The following is a 24,186-nucleotide window of genomic DNA, read 5'->3' as shown; positions in this document are numbered from 1 at the left end:
GTGGGATACGATGGTCAGGATCCCACACTTTATTGGCAGAATCAAAGAAGGCTGTCGTTCAAAGCACTTACAGTGCCTGGCAGCGGCTGTGAGTGTCTGACGTCCAAACACATCACTCTCCAAATAATCGCGTTCAAATAATTATGAAGAATCAAGGTGAGAGATGTGGGCACAGTGGCCGGGCTCCCTCATAGTCCTCACGCCTGGCCGGGATCAGTAGTGTCACTTGTCACCGAGGTACAAACTTTCAGCAAACAGCTACTCTCCCTTTTTCTGCTTTTCTTCTTTCTCTTTCTCTCCCACTGTCTCATCACATTAAAAGTTTCATTTCCATACGAAGGGTCACAATAAATTGGACAGAGCGTCCACCCAGCATGCCCAAAACTCCACAAAACTAATGAAGTTTAACTCAGTTATTTTCTAGAAATTAAGTTTCAACTGTACAAATTAGCCCCAATCATGACATTGCTGCAGCCAGAGTGAGACATTCGATCTCTGCATTTCTCCTCAGAAAGCTCTCTGCACTGAAATTTTATATACAATTGAGTGAAATAAGGTAATACTAAAATTTGAAGGATAACATTTATGTGTTTGGGAAATTATGGAGCACAAAATTACCAGGAACAAGGGCTCACGCACAAAGCTGGTCTGGCTCTGTGAGAGGAAGCATTTTGTTTTGATCATAAAATAGCCCATCAGTTGTTAATAGAAATGCGTCTGGACTCCTGTCACATCAGAGCTGACCAGGCCCTCCTTTGTTTAATACTTACAGTGACATTTCTAAGCGTCAGGAGCTGTGACATGCAATGGGACAGTGCAGGAGCCAGTACCTCCCCCCTGCGTCTGAGAGTTTGGAGGGAGGTTCATAAAAATAACGGGATTACAGGACAACGTAAAAGCACGATGGGAGGACACCTGGCCAAGGCGTAGGGGTGGGAAACTTCCCAGAATAACCACCGTCTACACGGAGAGCAGCCAGGGGCTGAGCCCAGCCTGAAGTGTGCGGGGAGGGGAGGGGTTGGAAGAGGCCGCGGGCGGAGCTCCTGGGACAGGACGGTCCAGAGGCTGCTGCCCGCTCAGAGGGGACCTGAGGAAAGCGGCGGTGTGTGACTGGAGCACGGAACGCTCGGCCAAGTCACCGGAAAGGAGCCCAGAGAAGAAGGCAGACGTCCCCTAGAGCACGTACTCTGAGCCCAGAGGGGCCCCAGCGGCGTCCTAAAACTGGAAATGGGAGGCTCTGTCATAGCTGGCCAGGCCCGGCAGGGACGGCCCCTGCCTCACTGCCGGCCGCTGATGAGCAGCTCGGTGGCACCAGTGTCTCCACTTGGCAGCCGTCGGCGCTGGTGCCACTGTGGACACTCCAGTTCGTACTTGCAGGTGGACACGCGGGTCTGTTGGGGGGTGACACACCCAGCACAGGAGCTGCTGAGTCAGAGCACACGTATGTTCCATTTTTATAAAGTGCCGAAAGTTTCCAAGACGACTGTATCGATTTCCACTGTCAGCTGTCACCTGCCACGCTCCAAGTCCCCGACGACCCTCGGCAGCGCACGTCCATTTCCTTGTGGTCACTTTGGTGGGCGTGTCGTGGCCCTCGGACCCCCAGGGACTGACTGCTGGGGTGAGCGCCTCTTCCCATGGCCACTCTGTGGGGTTCTTGGTCCCGTATCTTTCCTGTTCCCGTCGCCCTCTGACTGACTTGTGAAGGGTCTTCGTGAGTCCTGAGCCCAAGCCCCCGTCGGCCGTGAGGGCGGCACATGTTCTCTCTGACTGGTGTACTGTCCACTTTCTCAGGTGACTTCCGATGAAGGGACACCCTTCCCCGGAGGGACTCCACCTCCTCACTCGTTTCCTGATGGCTCGTGCTTCCTGTGACTTGGAAGAGCCCCCGTGGGTGTGCCTGTCACAGAGCCACCGTCCCCTGTGGGCCTTCTTCCTTGGACACACACAGTGCACAGACCGGCAGTGTCCTGTGCTCCGTCTGCAGTGACAACGCTGGAGGCGCCACTGGCAGCGCAGGACCGGCTCGCACAGGCTCACGGGCGCTGACGGCTCAGCGTCTGGGAACTCTGCACGCCGACTGACAGCATACTGGTAGCCTGCAGTCCTCGGCGGTGAATGATTTTATACCAGGGACGTGGGCGACGCCACGAGCCAGCCCACGCTGCCAGCTCCTCACCAGACACAGTCTCTCTGTCCCTTACATTCCTGTCACCAACACAGTGCCAGCACCCACGTCTGCTGAGTTAAACTGCACTTTATTCACAACACTTATCACCCCTTTTAGACCCCAGGAAATCGTTCTCCCAGGTACAACTGGACAGCGTGCGGGTGCAAGAGGCCAGACCCCGAAGGACAAGTACCACGCGATTCCACTGATGTGAGGAACCTGAAATCGTCACATTCATTCATCAAGGGCGGGCACGCTGGTTACCAGGTGCAGGGAGGAACTGCAACGTTCGCATGAAGTAAGACGAGCTCTAGAGACCCCGTCACCAGTGTCACCACCGTCGCCAGCAGCGCTTTCTACACTAACACCTGTAGGGGCACTGATGTCACATGAGTGTTCCTGCCAAAATAAGAAGTTTGTAGAGATTCCTGCTCTCCCCTCCTTCAGCACAGCCAGCAAGCGTGTCGCGGTGGCCCCTCCCTGCCGGTCGCAGTGCGCCCGCCCCCCCAGCCCCCTCCAGGGCTGTTCCCGGTCCGCAGAGCATGTTTTCCACACAGCTGTCAGAGTACACACAGCCGAGACACTTCCGAGAGCGTGGACCCCTCTAACTCACAGGGCCACTGCCGCATCAGACACAGTGGCATGTCTCTTTTTGCTCCCTCCATAAACTGGAAGGGGACATAGGGTGACAGAGCTTGTGAGTCACATCACTGCCGGGGGGAAGGGGGCTTCTCAGGAAATGTCGCTGCCACCCAAACCCAAGAGCCACAGCGGGTGGAGGAACAAGCATAGCCACAAGCCAGAGCTCCCGACGCCTGAAGGCTGCCTGTGGGCCCTCTGCCATCACAGGGACAGCACCTCCCGAGGTCTCTGAACCTGACGGCAGGGCAGGGGCAGCGGGTCAGAACCTCCCAGGCGGCCATGAGGGCCTCTGTGACCGCCACAAAACTCAGGCAGGGTTGTAACTGCTTCAGTATTCACATCCTGGAAATTCAAAGAACATTAGGGAAGGTGGGATGTGTACGTCTATGGAAAGAGGCGTGGGTTTTCCAAAGGACGGGGAATGTTTTTAATACATTCATTCCCGTCTTCTATAGATGAGGAAAGAGAACCTTCCACCGTGAACTCTGCAGGAGCATGGCCCAGGTCTCTCTCACTCCCTGGCTTGTGCCCGGCCGGACAAGCCCTGGCACATAGTAGGTCAGCTATGAAGAGGCGTTCGATGAATGGATGAGAAGCAGAGGAAAGACGAGCCTCGGCCAGCACGACACAGGCTGACATTGTGGCAGAGCGGGCACGCGTGTCCCCCCACCACAGCGACCTTTCCGTGCTGGGCTGCGGGCTGGTTAACAACAGGGACTCGGAGCCAGATGCCAGCGCCACCACTTAGGGCTGTCGGGTTACATAACATCCCGACGCCGTGCCTGCCGTGCAGCGGGGAAGGTGGGCGTCCCTCACAGAGAGCAGCCGTGAGTGGGACGCACGGGGAAGGAGCGTGTTCACAGGGCGTGCTCAGCACACAGCCAGCGTTACTGGCACAGCACCAACGACAAGATGGCACTCAGTGGCCTCAGTCTCCTGTGTCCTTGGTAAGCCCTGAAATGACACTTCCATGTTTTCCAGAAGTCCGTCAACTGAAATTACAGCCCAAGACTATCACACACGTAAATAAATGAAACAATGAGACAGCCTTTGAGGGGACATCGCAGGTTGTCCACCCCGATCCCTCAGGACAGGACGGGTGGCATCGCCTGGTGGGGAAGGGCCTCAGTTGCCTTCTCAGTAGATGTCACAATGACCTCTACCGCCCACGGCGGCCGCGTGAGAGGAAGTGCGTTGCCGTGGGAACACTCAGGAAGTGTCCGACAGGAAACACCGGGCTCTGATTGGCGCACGCACACACACACCAGTGCACGTGCTGACAGGAGGTGGAGGCGGTCTCGCCCTGCGCAGACGGAGCTGTGTCCACGGGTGCCATCTCACTCGGCGCGATCTTGGCAGCAGCCCGTCGTCCCGCTGGGGAAAGTCACTCAGAATGGGCCGAAACGCAGGTTCTTTCGATGGCCTGTCCCTTCCCCTGCATACACGGAAGTCTCCGAAGCATGTCATTCACATTTTCCAACCAGTCACCCTCACACACGTTTTGAAAGAGTGGCTACAATACGTGATGTAAAAATATCACTGATTTTCACTAATTGGGAGAAATGCTCAATTTTTGTTAGAGTTCAGAAAAATAACTATCATTTTTTTCATCCAAGCTTGCAGAACCCCATGTCCAGATTCTACCCACCGACCTCGTGTGCGAGTGCCAGGCTCCAGAATCCTTCTTTTAGCCTATTCTCAGCCTCTAGACAAGCTCATCCTTATAGCAACAAGGTAAATGCTGGGCATTTAAACAACTTTAAATTCTCAACAGCAATTTAAAAAAAAAAAAAGCACCAACTCCTTCAGCCACTGATTTCAAATTCTAGGATTTAGACTTCAGACACTTTCTAAAATTATATATTTATTTAGATTCTATTCATTTTCAGTTTATCATAAGGGATTATTTTACCTTTCTACTCTAAAAATGGTTTACAAAGCAAATCTCTACACCAACAAAACCAGGAGAACTTCAGCCTCTCAGATAGCAAACTTTCCAGCTCTCGAAATGCGTGAGTCGTTTATGCGTCGTATCTCGCAAGGATCCTGCCGTGACCACTGTGTCCCCCCGTCACAGAGCAGGCCCTCTACGCAGTGCTGGCAGCCCTGTGACCAGGCTCGCGCCCTGTGGGAGATGGCACCCGCAGACAGAAAACGGCCCCATGCTCACAGATGCAGCTACCAAAGGGCTGGCGAACCCAGCGGAAAGCAGGAAAGGTATGCCAGACATTTCAAATGCAGGCAAACCAAGAAAGGACTGCTGCACGAGTGAATGAAATCACACACACAAGGGGGCCGACCCCTGTGCGTGGCATGTCACACGTACTCCAATTTAGCTATTATTACCTTAATAATGATACATCCACTGGCTGTAATGATGCAACAATCAGAACAAGTCACGTTGTTACTGCTGATCCGACTTGTCTCACTGACACTTTCAGGGAACGTGTGCATGACAGTCACTCAGAGACCACGGCCATCACGCTGTGGGACTTGGCTGTGGTGTCTGAAAAGCGGGAGGAGACAGACTTGGTCCCTGGATATCTTGCCTAGTTAAACGCACATGGTGACAGCCTCACTGCTTTGCCACCGACTAGCAGACTCCAAGGTGGAAAGAGTACATTTCACGAACTGCAAGTCAGGCTGCAGGGCTGACAAAGGACATTTCCCCCCGGTCTGTGAATGCACCTGAAAAGTCTCTAACAGGTATCACGTTCAGTCATATTAGTAACAAATCAGTCAGTTGCTTTTGCTGAGAAAATTAAAAGGCCCACGAGAGAAAGAGAAAATGTAGCAAAACTATTTTCCGGTCACTACCCCATGAACATTTGCAATCAGGACTACCCTTGAAGGTCCTGTACCTGTCGGTCCCCAGGTCCAGCAGCAGAGGGTGTAAGACGTGAAGCCCCAAGAGACACGACCCACTGCCTTCACTGTCCTGCAGGTGCTGAGGCAGGGTGGGGCCTGGCTCAGAGACACGACCCACTGCCTTCACTGTCCTGCGGGTGCTGAGGCAGGATGGGGCCTGGCTCAGAGACACGACCCACTGCCTTCACTGTCCTGCGGGTGCTGAGGCAGGATGGGGCCTGGCTCAGAGACACGACCCACTGCCTTCACTGTCCTGCGGGTGCTGAGGCAGGATGGGGCCTGGCTCAGAGACACGACCCACTGCCTTCACTGTCCTGCGGGTGCTGAGGCAGGATGGGGCCTGGCTCAGAGACACGACCCACTGCCTTCACTGTCCTGCGGGTGCTGAGGCAGGATGGGGCCTGGCTCAGAGACACGACCCACTGCCTTCACTGTCCTGCGGGTGCTGAGGCAGGGTGGGGCCTGGCTCAGAGACACGACCCACTGCCTTCACTGTCCTGCGGGTGCTGAGGCAGGATGGGGCCTGGCTCAGAGACACGACCCACTGCCTTCACTGTCCTGCGGGTGCTGAGGCAGGATGGGGCCTGGCTCAGAGACACGACCCACTGCCTTCACTGTCCTGCGGGTGCTGAGGCAGGGTGGGGCCTGGCTCAGAGACACGACCCACTGCCTTCACTGTCCTGCGGGTGCTGAGGCAGGATGGGGCCTGGCTCAGAGACACGACCCACTGCCTTCACTGTCCTGCGGGTGCTGAGGCAGGGTGGGGCCTGGCTCAGAGACACGACCCACTGCCTTCACTGTCCTGCGGGTGCTGAGGCAGGGTGGGGCCTGGCTCAGAGCCACGACCCACTGCCTCCACTGTCCTGCGGGTGCTGAGGCAGGATGGGGCCTGGCTCAGAGACACGACCCACTGCCTTCACTGTCCTGCGGGTGCTGAGGCAGGATGGGGCCTGGCTCAGCGCCACGACCCACTGCCTTCACTGTCCTGCGGGTGCTGAGGCAGGGTGGGGCCTGGCTCAGAGACACGACCCACTGCCTTCACTGTCCTGCGGGTGCTGAGGCAGGATGGGGCCTGGCTCAGAGACACGACCCACTGCCTTCACTGTCCTGCAGGTGCTGAGGCAGGGTGGGGCCTGGCTCAGAGACACGACCCACTGCCTTCACTGTCCTGCGGGTGCTGAGGCAGGGTGGGGCCTGGCTCTGCTGCCCAAGTCCTGCAAGCACGTGATGTGTGTGCTGCCTCTCGGCTGCCTCTCGGCTCCCCTCCCTGCTTAACAGGCAGCGGGCAGAACCCTGTGCCCCCGCCCTGACGATCTGCTGAGCAATGAGCCGGCAGGGCTCTGCTCGGGCCCTGGACCCTCCCTCCATCGATGCTGAAGTGTGTCTGTCCTGTTTGCTCGTTCATTCGTCCCACTAGCACGCACGCCCACCATGTTTCGCACCATCCTTGGTTCCAGATGGAGCCGCAAAGATGAACAAGCAAGATTTCTGCCCTTAAGCTGTTTCGTGTCTGGCGCTGTTAGTAAAAAAACAGAAGGAAAAAGGAGGCTCCACGGGCAGAGCCACAGGTAGCTGGAGCTGCCGTCCGCCTCGCCGCTGTCAGGCTGACTCACAGACGCCTCCCTCTGCCCTGTGTGCTGGGACCTGGCAAGGCCCCTTCCTCCATGTTCTCAACCAGCCTCCTACTTTTGTCCAGCGGGGACACAGAGGTCGTGGCGAGAAAGCAGGGAGGAGTGTGGTGGCAGGTACATGAAGGCAGAGAAGAAGGGCTCTGGTCATGGCAGAAATTACCCATGAACTGACGGTCAGGCCAACGGCCGGGAGAGGGGACCACCCTCTGGTGGTTCCTGTGAAGTTCACGTTTACATGCGGGTGAAAAGGAAACATTCCTCTGACTCAAAGTAAAGAAACACAGGCTTGCCGTGGCCTCTGTGTGATTTTTCTGGGGTTTTCAGCCTAGAGGCCCCTGCCCCCTTAGGTGGGGGTCACAGGCTGGCGCTCCTGACCGTGGAAAACTTAGAGAACTGTGCGTCTGCATCTCAGAGGCTCACTTATTCCGGTTTCTCCCCCTGAAGTTGAATTTTTATCCAAATATCAGTTATCCTTGGATGTGCCAGGGCGCTGATACCCACTCACTGCTAGTGTTTCCCAAAAAGTAAGACGTAGCCGGACAATCAGCTCTAATGCATCTTTTGGAGCAAAAATTAATATAAGACCCGGTCTTATAGTAAAATAAGACTGGGTCTTTAATATAATATAATATAATATAATATAATATAATATAATATAATATAATAATATAATATAATAATATAATATAATATAATAATATAATATAATATAATAATATAATATAATAAATATATCAGACCGGGTCTTACATTAATTTTTGCTCTAAAAGACGCATCAGAGCTGATTGTCTGGCTACGTCTGATTTGGGGGAAACAGGGTAATTGGACCCGTTGGGGACACATCATGACAGAAAAGGAACATGACCTCGGGAGCGCAGCACTGGACAGGTGGAGAGCGGGGGTCACAACCTGAGGCCAGGTGCAGACAGGTGAACCAGCACACCTGAGGCAGTGAGGGGACAAGCTCGCCAGGCTTCAGAGCTGCCAGGAGCCTTGCTGCCACCTATCACTCTCCCTCAGGGCCCCGGCGTGCCACCCAAGATCCAGAGAGGTGGCCACACAGCACTCGCCACCTGTCGTGTGGAAAGAGGCCCCTGGTCCTCTCTGTCCAGGAACAAGGAGAGGTTCAGAAACGAGAAGCTGGGGACACGTGTGAGACATAGCAAGTCTGAGAGGGGGGATGACTGAGAAGAAAATGTGTGCAGGGAACGGATGGGACGAGAGTTGGGAAGAGGAGGGGTGTGACAGGGAAAGACGCTGTCACCAGACAGCGGTTCGCATCTGCTTTTCCACGTAGGTGACAGAGAACGACCACACGTGTCGGAGCAAAGCTCAAGCAGCAAACTTGCTAACTTGCTGCTCTGTCCCAGGAGCAGACTGGCGTGTAGACATCATTTATCAGGACAGACCCTGAGAGCGAAAATGACCCCAGAATCCCAGGGAAGGAAGGAGGCCATCGAAGCTTTCCACAAGCTCTCCCTGAAAACAACAAACAGAGCTTTATAATAGTGTCCCTCTTTTAAACACTACACAACTTTTTAAATTCCTTTTTTCTGATGCGAAAGGCATGCATGCTTATTTATGAACGTTCAACTGTATGAAGAACCAAAACGGTCCCTATAATCTCCTCACCGAAACTCGAATACAGTTAATATTTTGGCATATTTTCATTTCAGGTCTTTTTTTCTGTGCATTTTTACACAATTGACTTAATACCCTTATATGACTCCTAATTTCAGTTACTAGAAAACCACAAATACGTTATCTGTGTTATCTAAAATTCTCACAACCATCAGTTTTAAGGTTCACCATGCATGTACGTAACCAACCGTCAGTGCTAGCCATTTAGAGTGCTTCTCTTCTGTACCTAAGGCACCACCTTTGTGCATGGATTTTGTCCCTTTCAGAACAGAGTCACAAAGTGACATTCCTGCAGCAAACAGTATGAACATTTTTAAGGTTGTTCATACGAATTCTGGGGGTTTCATTATATAGGGAGAAGCACTAGGGTTTTGACTGAATGAAAGTAGTTTCTCCATTTTAATAGCTTTTCTTTAATTACACAAATATTTCCTAACAGGAGCAAATAAAACAGACTGAAGGGAGAAAACAGCCTAACGAACTTTAACATCTGCTCCCCTGATGGCTTCTGTCCCCGGACCCCGCACACCCGGCCTGTCCCGCTGCCGCCACCACCCCCGCCGGCCTCTCCCAGCCTCTCAGATTCCCAGCGGGAAATCACGGGACATTCCATCCTGGGCTTCCAGTGAAGGGCCCACGTCCACACGCAGAGGCTTCTGTGCCCTGGCCCGACGCTTTGCAAAGCAAAGTTTTACAACAAGAAGACTAACGGCGCTTTCCTGGTCCTCACGGCCAGCCGGCGGTGTTCTCATGACCTCCCCTTGGATGCACTCGCTGGCTTTCAATCCAAAGCCACAGGAGGCTGGCCAGGGCTCCTGCCAGGGTGAGGGGACTTCTCCAGGGCTGATGCCCCGCCAGCTCTGCTCCACACCCGCCACGCCCACCCGCCCGTCACGGCCCCCACGCACCTCCTGGCCTGTCCCACCTGACACACCAGCGAGACCAGGGCCTGCTGGAGCGAAGCCACAGCCCTGACCGCTGTCCCACACCCGACCCACTGGTCTGCTACCCCCGGAACGAGGTCCAACCATGTGCAAGGCACTGGTCGCTGTGCCCCCCACTTCTGACTGAGCACTAGGCAGGTGGGCGCTACTAGCCAAGCCCTGGGTCTCGTGCCCACTCTTTAAGCTCCCTAGTTCCCCCAAATCTGGGAGCTCAACCTTGTGGTCCCGTCTCTCTGCTCTGCTGCAGCGTCGCACAGTCTGTCCTCAGAGTGCACGTGGGGACACCACGGGCTCCGAGCCTCCGCTCCGTCCCGTTCTGCAGTCCTTCACGTGTGATGCCAGATCACGCACTCAGCGTGTCAGCTGGAACTTACCCTCCTGCCTCCCGTCTACGTTCTCCATGTGATGGTTCCACAGCCCAGGCTCTCAGGACTAGACAGATACAGGTGGGAGGAGAGGACACTTGGCCTTGCTCATCGAATCTACTATCTGTTCCCCGGGCAACAGGGCAGTGGGTTCACCACACGTGGGGCCCAAACTCGCTCCCACAGTCGCTCAGAATTCGTGGGAGGTAAGACAGAGTCGAGAATGGAGGCAAAGACGCCCACTGTTGTTCCCCCCACCGCCTCAGAAAACCCTTTCAGTGTCCTGGGCTTTGCAGACAGGGAAAGAAAGTGAGTAAAACTAGAACAGCAGCAGACAGTGTGTGGAAGACCCACGAGCCCCCAGGTGACTCTGGGTGAGGAACAAGGACCCTGAGTCTCCTGCACCCGCCACCTCTGGAATTTGGCTCTGCACCAGCTCCTTCCAGGATGGCCTGGCCGCCGGCCCACCACACCTCCCGCTGCCCGTCTGGGAGCAGACGCCCTGCCCGTGGCCCCTGGACATCCCGTGAGGGCCGTCGTTTCACCATCGACACCGCAGGGAGGGAGGGGTGGTGGGATTCTCCCTGCGAGAGAGGATGGGGCCTGGAGCCCAGGGTCTGGGGCGGGGCGGGGGCTTCAGGGGTAAACGCGGGTCCCCCACACACAGGCTGCTTGTATTCCACGGTCCTGAACATTTCCACACAGAATTTCTACTCAGAACCTCCTCTTGGCTCTTTCTAATTCCTGAGGAAAGTCCCACTCATTTTGAACCATTGGTGGAGACAATTTGGGGAGGTGAGGGTCAGCTCAATACGATCACGACCACGTGTTTGGGGGGGGCCTCGACACCGGCACCTGTCACCTGGATGGACCTGGGGCTAGGGACTCCTCACTGCCCACCTGGGAAGTAGGTTTCTGACACAGCTTCTCTGCGATGGATTAAGATGCAAATTTTGCCACAAGGGCCAAAGGTCACAGCTATTTCCTTCTGTTTCCAGACACGTTCTGCGTCTCACAGGCAGGGTGAGCACTTCCCACCCACCCCCACCCCCCACAAAGGCCCTGATGGTCTGCTTGCTGGTCTCAGGTCTGCAGGGAGCACTCACCTGACCACCACGGCACCAAGGATGCCACAGGCCACATGGAGGAAGTGGGCAGAGCCGTGTTCTGACAAAGCGGTCAGGCCGCGGGCCCGACCTCTGCCACAGGCCTGCTGCTCTGGGCAGGAGTGTCGGCCTGAGGAGGAATGAGGCCCAGCGAGACCCTTAGGAAGGAAGCTGCCGCTGGCCCTGCAGTCTCGCCGTTACCTAGGTAACCGGGGACAGTGTCAGTGTGTACACTGAGCGCAATCCCAGGTGACGGGACAGCATGTCGGAGACCAAAGTGGCCCAGCGGCGATCCCATGACAGATTCTGAGGTCTGACGCCGAGAGTCTGCCCGGCCGGCAAGCTCGGGGGTCGTGATGCTGCCGGTGAGAGCCCTTCAGCCGCAAAGGCCCGTTTGGACCGTCCTCTACGAGACTCAGTACTGGGGTGGGACACGGCAGCAGGCGGGTTCCAGGAGCCCAGACCACCCACCCGGTCCTCTGCCCCAAACAGAACAATGTGAGTGTAATACGGGCTACACGTCACGCAAAAGCAAAATCACCTGATGGAGACTCGGACCTGCACGGACAGGGCCTCACAACCCGTCAAGGGGACAAACCTTAGACACACACAAAAATTCATCATTATAGAGTTTGAACGAATGTCTCTTATAAGACAGTGAGACAGCGGTGACACATGCTGCGGGCCTACAAGGGACAGCCCACCCCCTCCTCCATCTGAAGGCAGGGACCCGGGCTCCGTGCCCAGGAGCGGGGGTGCTGGAGGGGTCAGGCTCAGGGGCAGATGCTGACCGCTGGCCCAGGACCCCTCGGCGTCACTCCTGCACCCACCACCCCACGTACAACAGCGAATGCAAACTGAGGACTACAAGGCAGTGAACATTGAAACGGTGGAAGGAAGTTCTGGCCAGCAGCCCTCCCTCTGCTTGGAGGGCAGTGCCGTCTGTGGCTACTCCTACAAGCTGAGAACACCACGGCAAGACAGTAGGCTGCAGCCTTAGAAAACGCCACTCAAAGCACCTCATGCACGTGTGAGCCCTGCGTCTCTCCCCTGGGGGTTCGCTGCACGACACCTGAGGCCTGGTTCAGAGCTGCCCCCTCATTCAGCAGGGGCGTCAGAAGTGAACATCTGGAAGAGCTCAGCCGCCCCTCCCAGAGTGAGCACCACGCACACGCTAGAGCCCGGAGACGGTGGCCAGGCGTCCTGGCCCAGCTAGCGGCCAGAGCGGTCCCGGCCTGGCAGCCACCTGACCTTCCCGCTTGACCTTCCAGCCCTGGACCCGAAGCCTCTCTCCACAGAGGCCCTCTGTCCTCCCTCCCCGCCTCCCACACGGCCAGCGCCATCCCTGTTCCGTAGGACACTCCACCTATGGAGATGGACCCACACCTTCTCTTTAAAGAAACAACGGCCGGCCGAGCCTCCGAGGTCTGCACAGCCCAAGCGTCGTCCGCTGGGCACCCAGCGCAAGTGCCCTCTGCCTCCTTCAGCCATTGCCCACCATCCGGGCCCAGCCTCACGTCCCTGAGCGGCTTCTCCTTGTTCCTTTCTTACCCTACGTGTGTGAGCGACTCCTGGGGCTGCCTCCTACCTATGTTTGTGCCCCTTCAGATCATTTGCAGAGTCCCCACACATCACAGGCAAGCAAGGCATGCTGTGGTTATTTCCGGGAGTGAAAACGTCACGCCAAGTGCTGAGACCGCACGAGCGAACGCAAGCACACTGTTCTCTCGCCCAACAGCCTTTCCTCGTGTGACCAGCCTGCTCGCAGCTTGTGCGGCCGGTCTGTGGCGGAGCCCTGTTCCCCCAGCGGTCTGAGCTGACCTCGGGTCACGGCACCCCGTTTGCCCCCCACCGGGCCCTTTCCTCTGTGGGCACACCCAGGAGAGCGGCTCTGAAACCAGCCTGGCACAGCCCGATTCCGAAATCTCAGATGTTGAGGTTTGTGCAGCACCTGTCGCGTTTATCTGGACCATCACCCATTCTGCAACGAGCAGACACCCCCGGGTTTGAGGCTGGCACAGGCCCCCTCCACCCCTCCCCACGGCACCCCCGCCGCCAACACCTTAGAAAACATGACCTCCAGGACACACGAGACAGACCTCCCACCAGACTCATGAGAAACAGACAACCGGGGAAAGACAGCTTCTCACTCCTGAAAGAAAATCCAGTCACAGTTGGAAATAGAAGCGTTTCCTTTAAAGGAGAAATTAATGCTGGCAGCGCTGCTCTCGGGAGCTGCCCTCACGAGAAAGAGCCATTTTGGGAGAGAGAGAGAAGAAAGTGTGAGCGACAGATGGAGAGAAGGAAAGACAGACAGAGAGGGAGACAAGAAAGAAAAGAGAAACCAGAACAACCGGTGGAGGCTGCAAAGCAGAAGGGAGCGGGGGACGGGCAGAGGGGACGCCTGCACCCTGGGCCCCAAAGGCCAGCCTCCAGCTCGGTGGCCATCTTGATGGTGTCCCCTGGGAGCTCCAACGCACACGAGGGGACGGTGCCACCGGCTTATAAACACGCAGCCTGTGAAGTTTATGCCCCAAATAGACAACTGAACAGAACTGGGGGGCTTTTTCCCGAAGGCTGTCACTGAAGATGTGACACCTCTGACGAGAAGGTGCCGTGCGTCCAGGCCAACCGGGTCCACAGCACAGCCCCTTCCCTCACAAGTGTTCCAGTTCAGGTGCTCAGTTCCTTGGTCTTCTAATCAGGAAGACACATGGGGCCTGAAACTCATTACGTCTCCAAAGGGACGGGAGGGCTGAGCCTTGTGGTGCTCAGAAGAGGACGCCGGGACTGGGGTGCAGCCAGGTACCTGAGACGGTTCCAGGTGAGGCCGCGGCCGGGGCAGGGCGTGTGCAGCACACGCCACCGCTGCACATGGCACACGCCGCAGACAGTGAGACAGTCGTGTCTGAAAAGAGTCACTTAAGATCGGGGGGCAGGGGAACAGAAGAGCCCAATGACAGTTTCTGCAAAGTAAAGCGGATGACTCAGATAGATAATGTTTGAGGCACGGAGAAACCCTGCAATAACTGCTGCTTAGTGGTTAGGTGCAGCCCGACCACTGTGAATTATTCATCCTGAAATGCATGCCGTGAAGGCTCAAGTGAAGGCCTCTTAGTTCTCAGGTATCGAGAGTCGGGAAAGGAATCAAGGGGGAAAGGAATTCGTGTCATCGCACTCCATGGGGAGAGGGGACCCGAGGTATTTTCTCACACGAGGAGCCTAAGGAGAAGTGGGGAGGGGGTTCCCTAGATAATTAACACCAAGGGGTATATAATGCAATGAGATCTAACAGTGGGACAGTGTGAAAATGCTATTGTCCCCGCCCGCCCACCCCCTGCCCTAACAGGAGCTCACAGCCCACGTCATTTACTCAGTCGTCCAGGGACTCAGTCGTCACCTGGGGGCTCTCCCTGCACACGGCCCTTGCAGCCCTGTGCTCAGTGCTGGAGCTGCGGACGTGAAGGGAACACGGTTCCTGCCTGCTCCGGGAGCTCCAGGCTGAGAAGGTCACAGACTCCTGGGGACCCTGCCAACTGACACTGCCAAGTCCCACTCAAACCACCTCCTGCAGCAGAGCCCACGACACGTGCCAGTGCGTCCTGGACCCTCGCGGAAGCTCCGCTGTGCGTCATGCTTGTCTTTTTGCCCCGATTCCCTGAGCTAGGTCGGCGTTGCCTGGGCTGCAGTCCCCGGACCCGACTACAGGACTCTGGTTCTATGACCCAGCTGGTCGGAGTCCTGGAAGTGTCCTTTTCTGTAAGGCACCTCACGTTACTGCTGGACGAAGGCAGCTTTAAAAAAATAAACAGCACTGTAACCCTGGCAGAGACCCAAGCGGACCCAGGAGCCCAGAGGTTCTGTGGGTCCTGTAGGGGCAGGGAAGGCCCAGCTCTCGGGGGCCCAGAGCCAGGACCCCCAGGAGTGCCCGCGGTCTGGGCGGGGAGTCTGGTTAAGCAAGTGAGACCAGGACGTGACATTAACACCAGGTTTCCTGAGGCAAACGCAGGTCTCCTCCCCTCACACCAGCTCCAGGCACAGAACCCGAGGCCGAGCGCCCCCTGTGACACAGCCAGGGCCAGAGGTGGTTCTCCTGCCATCACCCCCAACCTCATGTGGCGACAGAGCATCAGGGACAGGTCCTACTTACATCAACAGGTGCAGAGCATTCTCTCAGAGCAGCCGGCCTGCTTCTCTTCAATTATTAGTTTCTCTGCTTCAAGCCACAGGCCTCAGAACTTTCTAGAACATTGAACCCCAGACCAGTTGTAGATCTTCCTTTATGGAGGAAAAGAAGGGAAAGCAACACTTTAGCACACACTTCTGCTCCGCCCACCCTTTTCCCTCTGGACGTTCCCACTCACCACTGTCAAACAGAGACCCCCAAGCACCAGGGATGGAAGGGACGTGACGTGGCCGCAGGAGACTGGGTTCATAGAGCTGCCCCCCCCCCCCCCGATGTTTACCCACTGAGAAATTAAAACCGAGGATCGTTACTTCATTATCTATTAATTCAGTACAATACAACTGCATGTTAACATAAATAATAATTTTCTTATAAAAAGTAAGTCTTTTCAAAAAATACTCAAGGAAAAGAGTGACACTGCTTTACATTTTAAAAATCTCTTTGATATCTGGCTAAATCGAACACAGACTCTCATATCTGCTTCTGGATTCAATTTGCTGCAATACCAAATGTCATTTAACCTCTGGGAAACCCCACCATACACTCATGAGAGAAAGGGTGAAAAAGGCAAAAACACCCTAGTATTATTATGAAAACAGTTTTGACCTTGTGGATCCCCTGAAAGCGTCTCCAGGACGCCCAGGGACCCCTGCCAACAAGGGACCACCGCCCGCCCCGCCCCGTACAGACCAAGCCACTCTCCCTCCCAGCTGACGCCCAGCCCCTTCTTCAGGTGCGGCTGTTACCAGTTACCTGCAGGCTTCTAGAACAATCCTACACATATTTAGCACGCTGTGCACTTCACCTCAGTGTTTCCGCTCCACATACTGGGGCAGCTGCATTTGATGTCAGCAGCTCGCTCACTCCCTTCCTCGCTTGGTGTATCCACCAAGAGGACCCCCACAGTGACCCCTCCCTGCCCTGGTCCCTCAGCACCCATTCGGCTGCTGGGTGGCTGCTCGAAAGTGCCAGTTTCGTCACTGAAGGGGACACGTGGCCACACAGCAAGAACAGATGTCACTTATCTGCACAGCTTTCCTCCGTCTTCTAGTTCCCTACCGAGGCATGCAGCTGAAGTCTTCAAAATTCGAGAAAACACACAACTTTTGCTATGCTGCTTTACACCTCACTATTCCAGAAAAACTCGCACCAACCCTTTCTGTGCCTATTTTTACAGGAATGTTTACAAATGTCAGCCTCTCTTTGTTCCTGAAACACTCACTGTCTTCAGTGTCACATCATCGTGGGGAAAGAAAGCAGGGTCATGACCCAAGGGTCCCCAAACCGCTGACTCCCTGTGTACGGAGGTGGCAAAGGTGACTGTTAGTGCACAATTTCCCCAACTCGGAGGCTAAAGGAGACCTCCGTTCACACAGCTAAGACGGCCCAGCCGCCCTGCAGGCTTCAATACACGAGTTCGTGCAGAGCGTGTGCGTTCACTTCCTCACCGACACTGACCAGCTATGTGACTTGGGAGCCACTCAGCTTCGGCTCACCTGAGGTTCTGTGCCCGTGTCTGAAGCCATAAAGAAGCGTACATGTGCCCATGTACAGTAGGTGCTCAGGCTCAGTAAGTCTCACCCTCCCTTTATTGTCCTACAAGCAGGATGTGGGACTGACCCTGTGTCCTGGGCTGAGCTGGCTTTTCAGGGAACCGAGGCCTAGTCTCCCTGGAAGTCTGGAGATGAGGGGGCCAGGACACGGGAAGATGGGGGAGGACCCACCCCCAACAAAGTGGCATTTCCTGAGACGCTTGTCGCCTGTCTGCTTTCCCGCTCAGCAGGCCAGGAAGACGGCACGGCATTCCCTGGGCCCATCTCGGCCTCGCAGCCGCCTCTGAAACCACACAGGCCAGCGTGGTTTGCATTTGTGGGCTCACAGAAACTGGAACACTGCACGGGGCTTGGGGGAGCCCCTCCGCGGAGGATGAGGAAAGAGGTTGACTTGTGCACAGTTCCCAGGAATGGCAGCAGCGCACACAACAACTACAGGCCCCGTGCGTAAGACCCCTGGGGCCGGCAGCTAACGGGTCGGAATCCCAACCAGCTCTGCCAGCCCCAAGCCCACCTCTGCACCGCATGCCATGGCGCCCCATCTGGAAAGGACACAGCGGCAGCTCACAGCAAAGCCAACTGCCCTGGCCTGCAGTTAATGACCCCCTGGCCCCGTACTGGGACCAAAATCGGAATTCTTCAGGAAGTCACCCCTCGACCAGACGCAAAGGTAGGACGGCAGAACACCAACACCAAGATTTTATCAGGTTTAGATTTGTAGATTAGTTTACCTCATTAATTCTTGATTCTATTAATTATTAAGATCACTGGCTTGTTTCATTGCATATTGTTTTGAATAATAGGTTAATAATTTAGTATTAATTTACCCAAAGGTTTCTATCTTCTAGTACACACCAGGTGTACCATAGGTGCTACAGAGAAAGAAAACATGGTCCCCGGCCTCTGAGGAGATGGAATGCGTGTAAACGCACGTCCTGGAGTTGTTGGGCTGATGACAGGAGAGACTGAGGCTGCGAGAGGAGAAGCCCAGCCCACCGCGTGTCCGGGGAAGGGCCCAGGAGGCATCACTGGAGCTGACTCTCGGAATAGCATGAGAATGTTGTCATTTGTCCCAGGAGAGGGGACAGTTTGAATAGGCACGTTATGGGCTGAGGACATCCACAACAGGTAACTGGAGAGAAAGCTGGGCCATGGCTGAGCCAGGGACGCCGGCAAGGGGTGAGCGCGGTGACCCGGGATGGGTGGCGGGCTCCGCGAGGCTCTGTCAGGCCTCACCTGGCCTGTGAGGGGCCCGAGAGGACCGACGGGGCAGCGTGACAGGAATAAGGACGTGGGAAGGGCGGGGGAACAATGCGGAGAGGGCTGAGGACTGGCCAGGGACTGGCTGTCCTGGGCAAGACGGCGTCCAGCTTCCCGTGCCCAGAAGCACGGCACCATCCGCAGAACCTGGGAAATCCGGAAGAGGGACTGGTGGGTACGGCGAGATCGTGAGTCTGGTTCTGAGCATGAAGAATGTGGCTCCCCGACAATGGACATAGGAGCACGCGTGGAGCAGAGAGAGGAGCTGGGAAGAAGGCGGGAAGGGAACTGGAGCCCGAGCCCGGGCCAGGCGCAAGGAGGCCAAGAACGTCTCCAGGTCAGAAGACCCAGGACAAGGAAAGGCGGCCCTCCTCCCATGTCGTCTGGGTCCCTGGATTTCACAGGTGAAGGGGACCAGGCCCTAAGAGCTCTTGTGGGAAGTGGGTCCATCCGGCAGCTGGCATGTGGCTTCTGTCTGCTCTGGGCCCTCCTGAGTCACAACGCCGGGTCACAGTGTCCTTCGGTCACTGGCGCAGCTTGCTCTTGCGCCCTGGTCTAAAGCCCATCACACCACGTCTGGACGGGATGACTGACAGCAGCCTTCTCGTGAGTCGCCTCCCTCCACTGCCGCCGCCCTGCAATCTGCTCTCCGTGCTGCACCATCGAGGCTTCTTACGACAGCGCTGGGCCTGCTGTAAGGTGGGGACAACACCCACAGCCCCACAGCATGCGGAGCTCTCCAGCGTCACTGACTGCGCCCAGCAGGACTGTGCTCCGGGCCAGGGCAGATTCCCCGCCACCCAGGCCCTAGTCCTCACGGCCAAGTGCACCGGCCAGCCGGCCGTCAGGAGCAGCCCGACTGCCCACACTCTGCTTTCCCGCCATCCGGCTCTATCCGTCCTTATTCCACGTCTGCTCCAACTGTCCCCTGAGGTGCAGACCTCGCTGTGCCCTCAGCCCTGACACGCATGGAGTGGTAGCCGACGTGCACTGGTGTTCTGATAATAACTTGGGAGGAGAAGACCACACCTTCGTCGGTTCAAGGAGCTTCATGCTATGCACAAAAACTCATGCTGACCGAGGAACGAATCCATCCTGGCCTCAGAACTGAGTTAAATAGAAAACGTCACGTCGAATGAACACCAGGGAAAATGACACCTGACCTCTAAAGGCACCTGACCTCTCCAGCTCAGTCAGTCTTGGTTTTAGAAAAGGAAAGAAGGTGGATTCTGCCGGTCCTGGGGGCCGCAGTTTCCTTTTCTTTCCTTGCTGACACCTTTCTGTGGCCCCTCACTGTCCATGAATGACCTCCAGGAGCGGCCACGCCAAGTCTCTTAAGGGGTGTTCAAACCTGTAGCTCCACCTTCAAGTGTCTGACAGCGGCGTGTCCTCCCAAGACCACCTTCTCTGAAGACAGATGTTCCTTCCTTCGTTCCCTGAGTTACTCGACACCAGTGAACAAGTCCTCCAGATACGAGGCTGGACGAAAAGCCACCTGCTCCCTGCCACACACCCCAAGGGACCCTCACAACAGACCTGCCAGGGGGCTGTCACCGGTACAGGTGCCCGAACACGGAACGGATGACTTCCTGTTTCCCCAGTCCGGTGGCGCCTGGGTCGCATTCTGACAGGGCTGTCCAGGTGACGGATGCGTGCCAACACCCTGATGGAAAGGCCTAGAAGGAGACAGCTGTGGACGAGGTGCCTCCCGCAGCCAGAGACACTCACTCGACACCAGAGGGGTGGTGGGGGTGGGGAGTGGGCCCAGGACGGCAGTTCATGTCTGCACACGTTTTAATAACATCCAAACAATAGGCCATCCTAAGGGGCTGAAGGCATTTTCCCTGTGAAATGGGCCTGCGCCTGGTTAGGGTCTGTAACACCAGGCTCCTCAGAGAGCTGAGTGCTGTCTCCCTTGAAAAAGCGTGTCCTGCCTCGTCACCAGGGGTCAGCAGCAGAGTCTGCTCCTTCCGAAACTGTGACTGGTGCCACCGAGGCAGGCGGCCCCGTGGCCCGCGAGCAGGCTGTCACTGGGGAGGGGACTGGCCTTGAGAAGTGGGGTTGTGGGGGGTGGGGGTCCCTGAGTTCCGATGCCGGGAAACCACACGCTTGGTCACACTGTCATCCAACCCTCACTCACTAAAAGAAAGTGACCAGCGGGGCGGCCATTCCCGATGCCTGTTGTTGAATCTGCAGCGTAACTCGCAGCCCCCTTCCGTCACAGGTGGATGCGGGGTTTGGACCGGCATCACAGCGCTTCCCCCAGCAGCCCTGAGGAGCTGGCACTGAGTAAGTCAGGAACAAGTGGGGGCTCCCAGGCCTGCCGGTGTCACAGCACCGCCCCCAGGCACTCTGCTCACACGTGGCATTACGCAGAAGCACATGCCACCAAGTTCCCATTCTTTTCATTAGGACTGCATCCATGCTTTTTTTTCCAAACATCAATTATCAACAGTTTCCAAAAGAAGCTGGAAGTGGCCCTGCTAGAGCCTCAAACACCCCTGTGTAAAGCGACATTGTAAGCGTTTTATCCATGAAAGCTCAGGGGGGAGAAACCGGGGACTGGTCCTGACTAAGTCCTTGCTCAGGGCAGCCTAGACCCCACAGAGCACGTGGGGACGACATGTTGTCCTGCAGCCCCACTGCTTTCTCTGGGTGGGGAACGATGGCCGAGCGGGGCCCCCAGGTGCACACAGACAACCCAGGATCATTGCACAGGAGGAAGGGCAGCTTCCCTCCAAGGAGGTGGGCACACGGCCACATGGTAGGGGCCATTCACGTCTGTGCCTGGTGCTGGATGGTCCCTCGTGGGACCTGCGTGCTCAGCCCCTTGCAGCTTCAGAACACACCATGTCCAATGTCTCTTAAAACAGTAACCCCGAAACGTATCACTTTGGTTGCCATGACACATAGGGAGGCCGTGGTACAGAGGGCAAGAGATTTTTGCCAAGCGGTAGGAGGTGGAGCCAAAACTTGAACCAGAAGCCTGGCTCTTTCCTAACAAAGGCAAGCGCCCACCCAGACACTGACCCGACAGACGCCCATCACAGCCTCTTCCCAGATCCAGACAAACCATCGCCACACAGACGCGCCTGAGAGCCTCTCATGCCACCCCCGGCCTGACACCCCCGGCCTGCACAGGGTAAGGGCAGGGCTGCCACTCAGCCATTCAGAGCCCAGGTTTCACTTCTCTTCCCAAGAAAACATTTACAACTAAGTAAGGGAATGGGTGTTAACTGGCCTTTTGGTGATCATTCCTCAATGTACACAAATATCGAATCATTATATTGTACACCTGAAATGAATACAATGATAGGTCAATTATACCTCGACTAAAAATAATAAAAGGATAAAATGAAAACAATTAAAAGAACGCAGTTTTAGAGTCAGACGTCCCTGAGTTTCTAACTTGTTAGCTGCGTCTCTCTCTTTGAGCAACTCACTCCGCTTCTCTAAGCCCTAACACCCTTCAAATCAGAGCAGCACCTTTCAGGGGGAGCTGGGGACTCGATCCCAGGAAGCACGCAGTGGGCCAGCAGCCTGGGGTAGTGTGAGCGCGGCCTCGGCAGCTCTTCTTCCCACAACATGGAACCGCCACCGAAGCTCTGTGGAGAGCTGGCACCCTCGTGGTGACGCTAACTGAGCTCAGCCGTGAAATGAACACGGAGTAGGACGAGCCCGGGATCGCAGTCAAGAGCCCCTCAGCTCGTTCTCAGCCCCATTACGCACATGTCAGCCCCTGTGTCCCCAGCCCAGCATGTGCGCCATGAGGCCCGGTGACCTCTCGAAGCCCCTCTAAGGACCCTGTGTTTCCTCCAGGGGAGGAGGTGAAGGCAGCGTCGGCAAAATGGTGCTGAGGCCCCACGGGCTCAACAGGGCGGACTCCCGCCTCCAGTGGCTGGCCTGACAGAGTCGGCCACTTGGAAAACTCTCCTTCCCCTTGGATGGGACTCCTGAGCTGCAGCCAGGACTCCCTAGTCCCAACTGCAAACAGCCCCACGTCTTCGATAACAAAGGGAAAGGCAGCCCAGGCCAGGGAGGCGGGCGGCCGACCTGGGCAGCCCGTTCCCCGTCCCGTCCATCCAGGCCCGGCGGCCCCTCAGCCCAGGCTGCCCTTCTCACAGTGAGTCTCCACTCCCCTGAGAAAGCACAAGTACGAAAGCTGTCCCTCCGAACCTCAGGGCCCCTGAACGCCAGCACGGACGGCCCGGAACGCCAGCCCGGCCCCGCTCGCTCGGAGCTCGGCCTGTCTCATCTGCCAACGGCTTCTGCTCTAGCGGTGTCGCTGTGACATGCGGCTGCGATGGACGCCTTGGTTCGGTTCCCATTTTCCTTGGTAGTTAGAGCCCTTTATTCTTCCCTCATAACACAAATCTGGCCTCCCAGACGCGCGAGGCCGTGGACTCGTCAAGCCAGGGGCCCCCGGCCCCTTCCCCTGGTTGGCTCACTTCAAACCCCCTCTGCCTCCTTTGTAAACTTTTCCGGAGGCGCCACAAGTATAGTCAGAGCTTTCGTTTTCGGAAAAGAAAAATCATGAAGGAAAAAGAAAACACACACATGTAACTTACGCGCATCCAGGAGTGCACAGCTGTGGAAAGAAGAAAATGAGCTGTAATCCACTGCGCTCCCCGGCCCCAAAAGAAGAATTTGTTGTGAGGCGCTTCTTTTTCCACTCTGCCGGTGGAGGAGCCCGGTGGCGGCATTCACCCACAGGCTGATGCAAGACGCCTTTGAGAGAAACCTTGCATTCTGAGGATTCCTGGGAACGCGCCAGGGAGCCCGGCATCCAGCATATTGCACATTTGGTTTCAATTAGGAAGGGGGTTGGGAGGGAAGGAGGAGAGTCACCAATCAGAGCTGTTTTCTGTTTAGAGACTATTTCTTTTGACCCAAGGGACCACGGGCAAAGCTATAATTTACAGCAAAACCCATTCATAGAAGAAAAAATACGTATAACCATAGGACAGTCTTAAAGACACAGCTGTCTTCCGCCACTTCCCCAAGCCCTCCCCTCCGGCTGAGCCGTGGCCCCACCCGGCGACCCCACCTCATTTTTCTTACTTGGGCTGAAGCTACAAGCACAGCTTAAGGTTTGGGTTCTCTTCCAATGGAAGCTTCCAGGACAGTTGGGTCACACACATGGCGTTGGTCTTCAGTTTTTCCTCCTGAAAGCTCAGAGCTGAGCCCGCCCCTGAGAGGATCGGAGTCAGTGCAAACCCCCAGCCCCCCACCAAGAACACTGGACACTTGCAGAGTCTGAGACCCATTTCCCCTCAGTTCCCAGGTGGTTGCTGCCTCCGAGGGTCTGCTGCTGTGCTGGATTCATGCTGCTAAATGGAAACACGAGCGTTTACAAGGACTTCCCAAGTTATTTTGAAAATCTTTTCTTTCCTTTTTCCTCCTTTCGTTTTTTTCCCTATCCGTGGCCAGGGCCAGAGATCCTGTGGAAGGGGAGTGCAGGCCCCAGGAGGAAGACTTCCTGGGCTCCCTAAATGATAACTGATAATCGTCTCCATCCATCTGGGCACGTGGCCTTAACCCTTCGGAGCCTGGATCACTCCTGCCCGAGCTCCAGGCTGCCCTGGAGGTCTGATCCCCTGTGAGCAGGACCAGCCCAGACAAGGTCAGGAGACGGTGGGGGAAGGCGGGTGGCAAAGCGAGGTGAAGGAGACCTAGCCCACCTTGGAGACACGGCCTCCTCACAGGGCACTTCCTTCCTCTGGGCTCCTCAGCCAGGGCCCTCTCTTCTCTGCTCACTCTGACAGGCTGTCTGGGCTGCACAGCCCCCACGATGAGAAAGGAGATGGGGTGCCAGGAAAA

The 24,186-nt window shown here is 56.1% G+C and overlaps 1 protein-coding gene across 5 annotated transcripts in view; it reads right to left on the bottom strand.

Moving 5' to 3' along the window:
• DDR2 (discoidin domain receptor tyrosine kinase 2) overlaps positions 1–23,498 on the bottom strand; it is a 77,866-nt gene extending 54,368 nt beyond the window's left edge. The window contains exons 1-2 of one of the 5 annotated variants that reach the window (XM_033094079.1): positions 23,428–23,498; positions 15,518–15,645 (exon numbers count right to left, since the gene is read on the bottom strand). The gene's annotated coding sequence lies outside the window, so the exon portion shown is untranslated. Of the gene's footprint in view, positions 1–15,517; positions 15,646–22,542; positions 22,562–22,923; positions 23,157–23,427 lie in introns of those variants that run through there. The other 4 variants (XM_033094078.1, XM_033094077.1, XM_033094080.1 and 1 more) reach the window with 4 other exon arrangements.
• Between the last annotated feature and the right edge of the window lie 688 nt (positions 23,499–24,186).

Source organism: Rhinolophus ferrumequinum, chromosome 22 (assembly GCF_004115265.2).
Source record: "Rhinolophus ferrumequinum isolate MPI-CBG mRhiFer1 chromosome 22, mRhiFer1_v1.p, whole genome shotgun sequence".
In the NCBI taxonomy this organism is placed as follows: Eukaryota; Metazoa; Chordata; class Mammalia; order Chiroptera; family Rhinolophidae; genus Rhinolophus; species Rhinolophus ferrumequinum.
Note: the sequence above shows the minus strand (reverse complement) of the source record. Positions and strands in the feature narration are given on the sequence as shown.